Raw genomic sequence first — 12,799 nt, 5'->3', positions numbered from 1 at the left:
AAAGTGTACCAGAGAGATTGGCCCATGTTTCTCTGGTATGTGCTCTCTCTGGTAAAGCACGTAATCTCGAATGGTGCCACGTCGTTCTGCCAAACCAGTGCTGACCTCTCCGACCTTTTCTGGCAAGATGAGGAAGTCTTGCAAGAAAGAAAGGTAAATGTAATAACATCAAAAACTTTCAGGGTTTTTTTTTTTTTTTGCTGTTGTTGAGTTTTAAAATAACAGACCAACATAAAGTAGTGATAAGTGAAAAGAAAATAGTTCATGCTTTAAGTTATAATCTTTGGAGCTAAAAGATAAATTTTACTGGACGATAAATGATCACAGAGGTTATTGCAATAACGATAATATTGTTGTTTTGAGACCATTTCAATTAACATAATAGTAATGCCATAATAACAAAAGAACACATTTTAAAACATAACTAAACTTAAATTTTAATGAATATTTAACACTGAAACTGGGAGACATTTTAAATAAACAAAACAACAGAAACAACAAATAAAATTAATTATGAAGTCTCTGTAAATAAAATTGTCATTCAGCTAGTTGAGACCAAAACACCAGACCGAAGACTGTTATCGTTTATCCAGTTGGTAGAAAGAAAGAAAAAGGAGAAAAACAACAAATCATGCAAATGGAAATTATTGAGCTCATTTTAATTTATCATATGAATACTTTTGAAGTCAAAACTCATCCATTCCTGTGGAATGATTTTTTGATGCTCCTGTCAGCAGCTTAGATAAACAGAAACAGGTTGTTAAAGTCTTGGCACACAGATTTGGTATTGTTTACCTTGACGAGCAAAGTTCCCTCTTTGTTCCTGAATTCCCCCTGAAATTGGCAAAGACAGGAGCCGAAAAATGACTCAGCAGCCACTGGAATAAGTTGTGTTTGTGTGTGTGCGCTGTGAAAGTTATTTGTATTCTCTTCATAAACAGGGACAGCTGCAAAAATATCACCTTTAAAACACCCCCCCCACACACACACACACACACACACACACACACGTCACTGGTTCTGCAACAGACTGTCAGACTTTTTTTTGGTCTTGTTTTGGTTCATGTCCAAAACGCTTTCTCCCCCCCATGGCCCATTATTCCCACTAACAATGTCAGCTTCTCTGCTTCACGAGGCTTGGTTGTTCAAATTAATTAACGGAGAAAAGGAGCGCTTAGTGTTTATCTCTGTGTCCATGAGTTGTTTGCAAAGAAAAAAGAAGTGTACTCATTATGAGTAATTCTTATCAACGAAATCCCTGGACTTCCCTCATTATTCAGAGGTGTTCTTTCTTTAAACATGCGCATACATCAGCTGTCAGGAAGCAGAAAGTACCGGCTGTTTCTTTCACCTGTTCTTAAAAACAGTCTGACTCATTCGTCTGCCAAATCCAGAAGCTCTGCAGGATGAAAGTCAGGAAAGTACTGAGGTTGGGCAACACGGTGCAAATCGGCCAAAACAAAAAGCGAGAGAAAACATCCCAGCATCACGAGCAAACATAACAAACTGCGTCAAGAAAGAGGAGCGTGGATGATCGGGTCAGAGCAACGGTGGAGCTGCACAGCTCCCTGGTTCAGCTCTGCAGGCAGGAGAGGCCGCCTCGATAAATCAACCAGCGGCGACAAATTTGATTTCGAGGAGAAATATTGTGGCTCTGGAGGAGTGGAGATTACCGGGGCCTTTGGGGAGCAGTGGAGGTGCAGGGAAGAGAGAGGGAGTGTTAACAAGGTCACGACAGACAGACGTGGAGGATGGAGGGAGGAAACTACAACCGCCTGCAGGAGATTCTCCAACTCACTCATTTTGTTTTTCATGTACCAAAAATCAACTGCTTTTCCCATCTAGGAGCAAGGCTTGTCGTAATGAGCTATTAATCAGTTAATCGCATGATCAATTAAAATGAGCTCCAATGTAACGAAGGGCAATTTAGTTCACAGAGACTTCATAATATTTATTGTTTTTGGTTGTCGCTTTTTTATTTTGAATATTTAAAACATCTTTAGTTCCAATATGACTTGTTCTTTTCAAAATAAAGTTTACTTTGAGATGGCAAACTTTCATTATTATTCCATCATCGTTATCCATTGTGTAGTTGTAGTTTATAACATTGTTATTATTGCTGTTATCGTTGCTTATATTATGATTACGTTACTATTATTTACAGAATTAAAGTTTATTGATCTTTGAGAGGGAAAACTTGCATTATTATACCAACATTACTTGTAAATATAAATGTTATCTTTTATTAAAAATATTTCTGGGACAATCTGTCTCTCAAACTAGCAACCCAAGCTGAGCTCCAACACGTTTGGCCAGCTGGTTTTGCCGCTGAATGGGCTGTACAATGGCTACTGGAAAGGACAAGAGTTTTGTTGTTGAGTTACCATTCAGAAACCACATGCTGCATTCTTGTTGGTTGTGCAGGAGGCTCCACTTCTGATTTTCAAACATGTACGGTTGTATGTTTGTGTTTCTGTCACATGCGAATGTTAACGCTGAGTGGCCAGCAGCAGCTTATTTGGACTCCTTTCAGCTCATTCTGAAAGGAGTTAAAAATAGTCAAAACTGACCCGTTTGAAATCTCATTATTTAAGATTAATTTGTGAAAAAATTTTCTGAAAATGTTTTGTACCTATACTAACCTATTGAATTAATGGAAGCATAACTCTCTGTGGTAATCTCTGTTTACTGTTACCCCTTTTCTGACACACTTTTTCCTTCCACTCAATTTTCTGTTATTAAACTATATTATATTATACAACCCTCTGTGAACAGCAAGCTTCTTTAGCATTGCAGCTCACTGAGTCAGTGACTGTCTGCCATCTGCTTCCTTGTGATATTGCCGTCCACGACATGGGCATGACATAAAATATCTGTCATAAAAGCCCATTTCATTCAAATTGGTTTTGTGTCATATTAAAAGTAGCTGTAAGCCATAAAATACATAATAAATCCACATAAGTGTCTTGTTTTCACCTGTAATGTTAAAATAATTCAACTTCTCAATGACGTCCTAACTCATTGAGATGAACAGTGAGTATAAATGTAATTATAAGATTCTTCTTTAAAAACTTGGATGGGAACCAGTTGGATCGAATGACCGCCTGAAATTATAAACATATGGCGGCCGAGGCGGCATGCCGAGCTTCCTCATGGTTGATGCTCTGCCAGGAACCGACTGCAGCTGTCTTCACTTGATGTTTCTCTCGCTTTCTGACTTTAGTTTTGTCTTGCGTAAATAAAACTCTAGCTCTTGTGATCAGGTCTGCTGACTGACTCAGCCATTTGAAAACATTAAGCAGCTTTTGAGTTGCTCTCGTGGTTTGCTCTCAGTCATCATCCATCTGTGCAGTGAAGCGCTGAGCCGTCGGTTTTCCTGAATTTGGCTGAATCCGAGCTGACAGCACAACTCTGTAGCCTCAGAAATTATTCCGCCTTTGTCAGCAGTCACATCATCAAGGTCAGCGGCCTGTTATTTAGCAGAAAATGAGCCAGAAACACATAAAAACTTAATGTGCTTTTTATTTTGCGTTCCTTAAAATTGTGTTTTGTATGTTCTTCCAGTTGCCACAATGATTGATAATCCCTTATTGATATATAATACAGCTGATGTGGTGACATGTTCCTATTTAACTGTGCAGGTTACTCATGCTTTATTAATCCAAAGCAAAGTACGTTCAGTTTTACTGATACATTGTGGTTCAAAGATAAAGGCCACAAAACAAAAACACCATGAATAAAAAAGATGACAAACAAAAAAAGAGAAAAGAGCCAGAATCAAGTTACAAAGCAATGTCAAGGACTTGTTGGGGACGCATGAATGTAGAAAAATCTTCCTGCTGACTTTTAGATGCTCTCTTGCAAAGTGTGATCTGTTCCAGTGGTTTTTGCTTCTTGAGGTGACCTGCATTTATATTCCTATCAGCAACATGCTGATTGCAAACTTTATTAATGAATGACAGCCTCCTCAAGAGAGCTCCTGACATGACTCGATAATTTCAGCAAGAGTCTTTTCTGCAAGATTAAAAAACTGCAACTCTTAGATCATAGAAGTGTATAAAATCCTATCCTGATGCTGCTCTGCTGCTAGTTTCACATCCTAGCCGTTCATATAATGAAATACTGTTGCAAGGAAGGAAATAAATAAATGATGAAGCTTAAAATGCACAACCCAATAAAATGTATGTTTCCTAATTTGTGTATAAAGTTTATGCATGCAGGAGAGAAGGAACACTTAGTTTTTATGCTCCTCTAATCTGGAACAAACTTACCGAAAACTGCAGAACTGCTGAAACACTGACTTTCTTTAAATAAAGGTTAACTGGAACATTAATCAACTTATTTGATGTATATTTGGTTAATGATTTTGATAATGGTATTTGACAAAATGTATTTTTTATTGCTCTTTCATAATTGGTGACTGTATGATGTTTTATGGTGTAAAGCATTTGTCTTGTTGCTAAAGTGTGATATACAAATAAACTTGACCTATAGTTCTTTGTGTATTAGCTGAAGCCATGTCAGTTTGGATGGAAAACATCTTTGAATAGATTTTCAAGAATTATGGCTGACTCTCAATTAGGTCTTTATAGCTAAATGTTTTGTTAATTTTTTTAGTTTTAAATGCTCTGATGTAGCTCCATATCGCTTTGCAAAATCGGGGCCAAAAGTCTGAAACTGAAAAAAACTGTTCTGAAAGTAAAATACAGATCTAAAAATGGAATAAAAGATTTGATGCTTTAAAAAAATAAGCTTTGTTCCTAAAAACATAAAAACTGAAAAATAAAAACTACTAACTTATACAAAATACTTCCGGTATTAAATCAGATTTTTTTTAATTGAAAAGAATAGCACACTTATTTTTAGTTTGGATGCTAGGTTGATTTTTTTCAAGTTTTAGACTAAAACTCTAGCTTTCAATTTCAAGTTTTAGTTTTTCTACTACAATTTCATTTTTCAAATTAACAAAACATTTGGCCCTAATTTAGCTCCATATATTTACTTTTACTGACCAACAATAATTTTTTTTAATGAAAATCATATATGTTTTTACTTTTTCCACAAATATGAATGAATTAGTTACATAAAACTTCATTAAAATGTAGCAAGATTTGTAAAAGTTGAAGCAGTATGAACACTTTTATAAGGCACTGTAAGGTTTATAGTGCGGAACACCGTATAAAAAGTAAATCCTCTTCACTTAACTTTAACTCCCAGTTATCCTCCTGGGGTAGATAATGCTCTGAAGTGAAATTCTGGTCAAACGGTTCCGCTCAGCTCAGAGTCAGAGGATTAATTGACAGCTACCATGCTGCGGACTGTTTTGTGTCTAATCAGGCTCCCAGGGACAGAGGAGGGGGGCGCAGAGAGTTTGAGGAGTCAGACGTTTTTCCTGATACTTATTGGCTTTTTGGCCTCTGTCTGTGCCAACATCACACTCACTGTGCTGTACGAGTCTGAACACAACCTGCAGCGTCTTGAGAGACACTCTCTGATACAGATTTAACTGCTGGAAATAAAATGAGGAGGCAATATGTAGCTGTTTTTGTTTATTTGCTTGTACAAATTTGCTTATAAATGTTGTCTTCCGTAGAAACAGATCCAGTTGATCTCATTTTATTAGTAATAGAGAGGTATACAAACCAGATATTCACATTTTTTCTCACTGTCTGAAGTTAAATCAGTTGAAACTATTCTTGTTTTAGCAGTTAGAATTAGCTAGAACGTCCTAAATGCCATAAAACTTTACGATAATGTTTTTTAGAGATTTTTTTTTGTAACTTTCCTTGAAAGTTACAAGGAAACTTTCAAGGAAAGTTTCCTTGTAAAAATGCATGTAACCTTGTAAAAATGCATGTAAAAATGCATGTAACCAAATGCATGTAACCAAAGGTTACATGCATTTGGTCAGTATCAGAGATAACAAAATGAATTCAGTAACACCAGATCTGTCAAGAGAAATGGACCAAAACTCCAGAGAACTATTGTGAGAAGGTTATGGAGGGAAAACCCAAAAGGTTTTATCCACATCAGAAATGTCAAAAGACCGTTATCCCTGATACTGACCAAATGTATGTGAACTTTTGAATTCAGGGAAAGTTACAAAAAAATCTCTAAAAACTTCACTAGCTCCGTTTCCATTAGAGATGTGCGCAAATCTTCGTCTATTTTCTGATAAGGTCGATAAAACACAATTTCTCAATCTCAGTGTTTCCATTAAATAGGAAATGAAACTAAAATCACACGTGAATACGCTTGTTCGTGCGACAAGTAATTAAAAAGAAGGGCAGCAGCGGATGTAAACAGTTACATGAAATATATTCATAATTAAAACATGGCGCTAATCAGCCATTAGTCGTCAGACGTTGACGTCTGATTCAGCCGTTGCGTATATATGCGGCGTTTGGGGAAAATTGTAATCGGCGATTTTACAGAAGAGCTACGGTTTCAACACACAACATATGGACTGTGCGATGCTTTGAGCTAAATATTGTCCGGAAAAAAAAACACCCAATCAAAAAACAAAAACAAAAACATTCAACGACTACTTCCTGTCTTCTTCGTCGTTTTCGCCAGTAATATCGTCCAGCTCTTGATCACATGACTCATATGAAAAAAGCGTTTCCATCGCAGTTTTATCAAAATACATCCATTTTGATAAAACCACCTCATCCTAGAGAAAACTTTCTATCGAAAAACATTACTTTTTTCACATTTTTCCAGTGGTGTAATTTATTTTTGTAATTTCAATTTGCCCAATTCAATGATTAATGGAAACGCAGTTATCTTTTTTAATAACCCTAACCCTAACCCGTATATAAATATCTGGTTTCAACTGTACACTCGGTGTTTAAATCTGCTAGAGGACTTCTTTTTTTATCATGCAACATTAAAGTGGGTTTACTATGACTTAACAAAACCTAAACATCTCTCGTCTCTGCTGCACACCTCTCTGTCTGTCTTTCACTCTGGGTGCCAGTCTCACCCAGTTCAACACAGATTATTCTTCCTTTATTTCACTTCAATGTGCTTTTGGACACCTGTAATTGGCAATAAAAAAGATAGAGCACTCTCTTCAGTCCAGAGAGGGTCATGTAGTAGGAAAAGCACAAAAGTCCATAATTGTGAAATATTTCTCCTGCAGGGCCAACAGCCTCTTGCAGCTGAGCCTGATAATGGGCTTTTGAGGACACCGTCATTTAAAGCAAACACCACTAGGATGGCACGAACACGATCCTTTACAACCACCAGGCACACATTCAACATACACAGTTGCTTCCAACGCCCACACAGGACCTACTGAAGCACCGTTTTCATATCTGGAAATTATGTCTTTCAACTGGAGAAGGAGATTAAAAAATGTCTTAATGGCATTTGGATGTATAACATAGGACCCATGATGGGGGAAATGGGATATCAAGCTGTTATAGATATAGCATGGACTTTATCACAAAGGTGTTCCCAAAAGTTTAGGAGATTTTATCAACATCTGGACTTGTGTGCTGAGCATATGTCTGAATATAAATATGCAAAAGAAAGGAAAAAGATTGAAAAACCAAATGAATAAGAGATGACCGTTTCCAAAGCAATCATGATGCACAGAAGGGGTCGTAATCAGAGAAAATTAGTTTTTCTCCTGAATAATGTCACACAGGCAATTCTATAACCAAAATGAATCATTCAAAGGGAAAAGTAATGGGGAAAGGGTTGCTTTTCAGCATGAAATCAACAAAGAAAACAAAAATAAACTTGATGAATACTGATTATTTTTCAACCTCGAGACTGGTATACGCCATTTTGATTTGCTTTATGTAGGAAATAGATCATGACAGAGAGCTACGGAGGCGGCAGTATCATGATATGGGGTTCAAGAAGCACAAAAGGTATTTTTTGTTGTTGTTGTTGTTGCTTTTGAGTTATATTTTCTTTTGATATGGAAAAAGTTTTATGACGAGAATAATCTTTGTCTCTGGAAACTTTGCAGGAGAACGTTCCTGCATGTGAATGATTTGAAAGTCACGGTTGAAACCACACCAGAGGAACAAACTCATGAATTATGGACCTTGGTGTCTGGGTTGTGTTCTGACTTGAGAATTTTCCTTGCTTCCCAGGTTTCAGTGTTCCTCTCATACCATTTGGTTGTTCTGCCACGTCGTTGTTGAGTTTAGTTACTTCCACAGTTTCTGTGATTTATTTTGTCCGGTCATTAATGCTACTCATGAACTCCGCTGTTATCCATTCAACAATCGCTCTCCCCACTGTTTCACAATCCTGGTTCTCATCCGCTCTTTGTCAGGTCCTCGTGTTTACACCTGTCGGTTTGTCACTGGGGGTTTCCTCAGCTCCTGCTTACACCCCATCAACTTTTCCTTTTGTGTTGCTGTTGTTTAAGTTATTGCCTGCATCCCTGGAAATACCTAAGAGTGTTTTTTCTCTTGTAGCTGTAGGCATGCCAGCCTCCAGTTTGCTTTTGGGTCCTTATCACCACAAAACACAGACACAAACATGGAAATTAATTTCCAGGCAAATGTGTTTTTTTTTCCTTTACATGCAGCATTTCATCTGTGGATTACTGTAACAACCATAACAACACTCAGAGCGGAAAAAAAAAAAAAAAAAAAAAATTCCGAAGGAATAAATTAAATTCTTAGTCTATGTTTTTGTAAAGAAGTTAATTCTTCACCCATAACAAAAAACACAATATAATTATTCAACAATGTGTGTTCATGTTTTCTTTTTCTTACAGTAAAAAACGCCTTTAAGACATAATGTCAGTTACATGTAACCTGACTTTAGTTCTCGCTCCTGTGGTCTGGCTTTACCTTGCGGTTCAAAAGATCACCAGGAAATGATGTCATCGATTTTAAAAAGTTTTTTTTTTTTTCATATTTCTGATGAATTTAAAAACCACAAGTAAAAATTAAAGATAAACACTGAACTTTATGGTGAATGAAATCAGATACAGTAAAGGACTCGTGTTTTATTTCTACACAGTCAGAGCTCTGACGTATGTTCGTAAACCACACTCAGCTGGTTCAAGTTTTATCTTGTATAGATATGTCTCTTCTCTGGAAGACAGAAAAAATGACATTTTACCTATACTGGTTTTATCCATCATTTCCTGTATTCAAATAATTTTAGGTTTTATAGTTTTCTGGTCAAAAACATGCCTGCAGTGTGGTGCTTTCACAGTCTTTCTTCATTATGTAGATGCAGTTATTAAAATTCAAGATGTTCTTCCAAGACGTTTAGTGATTCTGCAGATTAATTTTCAGAGCGACTGTTTTAGAGTTCTATTGATTCTGTTTATGACCTCTCTGAGCTTTGATGGCCCTCTTTTCGTTTGAGCTTTTTTGGTGTCAAACTTATTACCCTCCTTCATAATAGATTTAATGATGCTCTGTGGGATAATCTAATGTTTTGACAGTTTTAGAAACCCACCAATAGTTTTTATCTTCCAGGAATTAACATGCTATTTGTTTCAGTATGAGAGCAGCTAACAAAAGACGAGGAATCATTTTTAGTGTGTAGGTTTGCATAAAGCCATAACAAAATGGACAACAATGTTGCGTCACATACTATTTTGTACGTTACATTTCTCGTTTGCTTAGTGTGATACTAAATCATTTCAAATTGCATTCATATGCAATATGGAGTGATTTATAATTTATTTCCATCAACCTGTCTTTCTACCCACTAATATTTTTCTCAGTGTAGAGGCTTCAGTGCAAAAACACAAAATCTTACAAAGTATTTCTCTAGTTTCAGTCCAAACATCCTAGTACTTGAAATGAGAAACACAAACTTACAAGTAACTGTTCAGCAACACATAGGAGCTTTTTGAAAGTCAACAATTCCTTAATATTGATGAAAAAGTGCTAGTTCCAAATAGCAGACTTTCTCGTTATGAAAAGGGAAAATGTCTCGTTTTAAATTTTAAAACGAGACATTTCTTAAATGTCTTCTTTTAAAACCTTAAAAAAGTCTTAAAACCAGACTTTTTTAAAGTCTTGTATTAAAAAAACATGTTTAAAAAGACTTTAAAAACATTTTAAAACACAACCCTTTTACCATTTTATAAGTGAAATAATCTGCCATTGGAACTAGCACTTTTTGATCAATATTAAGGAAATATTTACTGACAATAATTTCCTATATCTTGCTGGAAAGTTACTTCTAAGTTAGTTTTGTCTTATTTCAATCACTAAGATATTTGCACTGAAACTAGATGAGAAATACTCGGTAAGATTTTGTGTTTTTGCAGTGTTGAACAACTTCACACCCATCTGCGTATCGTTTGTGTTTCTGAGGGACACAGCTGTTCAAAAGCTCACAGTTCAAATATTTACAAGGTTTTTAATTTCTGCTGTCAAAACCGAACAATTTCTGTGTATTTTCCATAACCAGTGAAGCTGTTCTGACGGTTGGCTTCATGTTGGGGTTTATACTGTAACAGTTTCAGCAGCAAACCTCCTCCTCCTTTGCCCTGCTCTGCAGGTCTGAGACAGTGTGTGGCTCTGCATGTGTGGCTTATTAACTCTAAATAAAAAAACAAGCCAGTATCATGTCCTTTGTGTAGGTGTGTGTTTGCAAAGCTGAGCTTAACACAAAGCATCAGCAGCTGACAGCTGCGCTGACCAGCACAGGTGTTCCTCATTCCCCCTAATTGGCCCTGTAACAGGGAACTGCCGAAGGAGAAGAAACCCAGACATGTGTGTGTTTTCACTGTATTTTAAACACACACACACATTCAAGGCAAGAAGGTCACTTTGAGCGTTGTTTGCACTTCTATATAGGCATAATTCAACTTTGCTAGCTTGAGGATAATTGCAGGCTGCGATTTCTTTCATAATGAGTTACCAGGTTCTTTTATTGACATTTATTCGTAATATATTATTGATTAAGTTTGCTTTTATCAAATATGTGTTTGTGGCCTGTTAATCAATACCTTTATTGTTGATTATTGAGTTTTGGAAGTGACTGCTGGGGCCAGGCACAGCTGACAATCAGATAAACTTTTTATCTTGTTATTTTGCTTTTTATATTTTGTGATCAATATGAATTTTCTTTGGTCATTAAAAAAAATAAAATAACTTTAATTACATCACATCATATGCAAAGGCAAGTCCCACAAAATAATATTTTCATTTCTTTATATTTTACAAACATAGCAAAAAAAAAAATGCAAAAATCTTTATATTTTCATTTTAAAACTTAGCAGCTAAATATTCTGCCTTCATAAAAGACCTACATGCAGTGTATAAAAAATATATTTGTTAATACATTCAGAGAAATTCCTTTCAAAAAATATCTGAACTAAGATTTTCTTCACATATTTTGCTAAGGTGAGCTCTGGATTTACTGCTGCTGATGCCCTTGAAACCAAGATTTGTGTTTTTCTGACTCATTGATGCTCCTGCTGCATTTCTGAGCCTGCAGATAACCTCAGTGTCACCTGGAGCAACAGCAGCTGCGCTTTGTTTTCAGGTTTGTCGTGTCTATCTGCTTCGCACCAACGTCTCAAAACATGTAAAAAATAAAATCCCAGCTAAACCGTCAAGATATTCTGTGTTATTTTATTTGTTAGGCAGAAAATTAAGCGACATGCAAGTGTTTGGTGGCAGTAAGTATTATTATTTTCAGTTGTGAAGTGAAGAAATCTGAAAAGTGTGGCGTGCATTTGTTTTCAGCAGTGTTACGCAAGTAGCTTTTTGTCTACTTGTCTTTTTTATCAAGACAAGCTCTGAAGATATCTTTGCCAGTTCTTTGCAGAACATCTCAAGATGAGTCAGATTAGATTAATTTCATCTGTAAAAGTTACATTTCCAAGTCTTTGATTTAGATCTGGACTTTGATTGGACTTTATTAACTCATTAAAAAGCTCTGATCTAAAACACTGATTGAATGTTTAGGGTTGTTGTCCTGATAAAAAGTAAACTTTTGCTTTAAGGATGCTGTATGATCTCGAATGAACATCTGAGATCTTCATTTTAAAAAATCTACACAAACTTTTGAGGCATCACAAGAATAGTGTTGTATACAAATACACACTTTTCATATGTGTATTGCTTCTCTTAAGAATTGTGCACTTTGTGTTGATCTATGAAATAAAATCTTACATGAACTTATTCATTGTATCTTGGCGAAATGTGTTCACTGTTCACTAATCTCTCTGGAAGCAAATCTAAATCCTAAACAAGTTGTATCTTATGAAATATCCTTTTAGTTTTTCTGCAGGTGACTCACTCAAAGCCATGGGGAAGAAAAAAAGCTTTAGTGGGTAAAGATTTGAGGTTATTGGTCATCTATAAACATACCGTAACGTGTTATAATTGTTTCCCCTGGGACCAATCAGTGGTTACGAATATTTTTAAATGCCACAAAGATGCAGAGAAATGCTCTCTTGCCACAACCCAGCAATTCACAATATGGTCTGTAAGTTACGTTTAAAAAACACTTTGCGTATTTAAGGTGTTACTGACAGGGGGATTGGTTGACTGCAGAAGCTGTAACTATAGCAACAGAGGATTCTTCCCAATAAAATGAAAATTCTAAAAGGTGGAAAGTGTGAGTAGTCTTTGAGTTTTAAACTGTTCAAACTGTGCATGCCTGTTGATGCTCTGGAATATAAATTATGATTTGCAGATTTAATTGTCACTTTTAGGTCTGATTCAGGAGATGTGGACATGACACTGCAGCACAAGTAACAAAGTTAAATACACAAGGTCCTTTATGGATCTGCTTTTGAAAATATCTAAACAACTTGTTGCCTGCTTTTATTTTTTTATTTTGTGATACT

Source organism: Poecilia reticulata, chromosome 16 (assembly GCF_904066995.2).
Source record: "Poecilia reticulata chromosome 16, P_reticulata-male-v2, whole genome shotgun sequence".
In the NCBI taxonomy this organism is placed as follows: Eukaryota; Metazoa; Chordata; class Actinopteri; order Cyprinodontiformes; family Poeciliidae; genus Poecilia; species Poecilia reticulata.
This window is presented reverse-complemented; position numbering follows the sequence as displayed.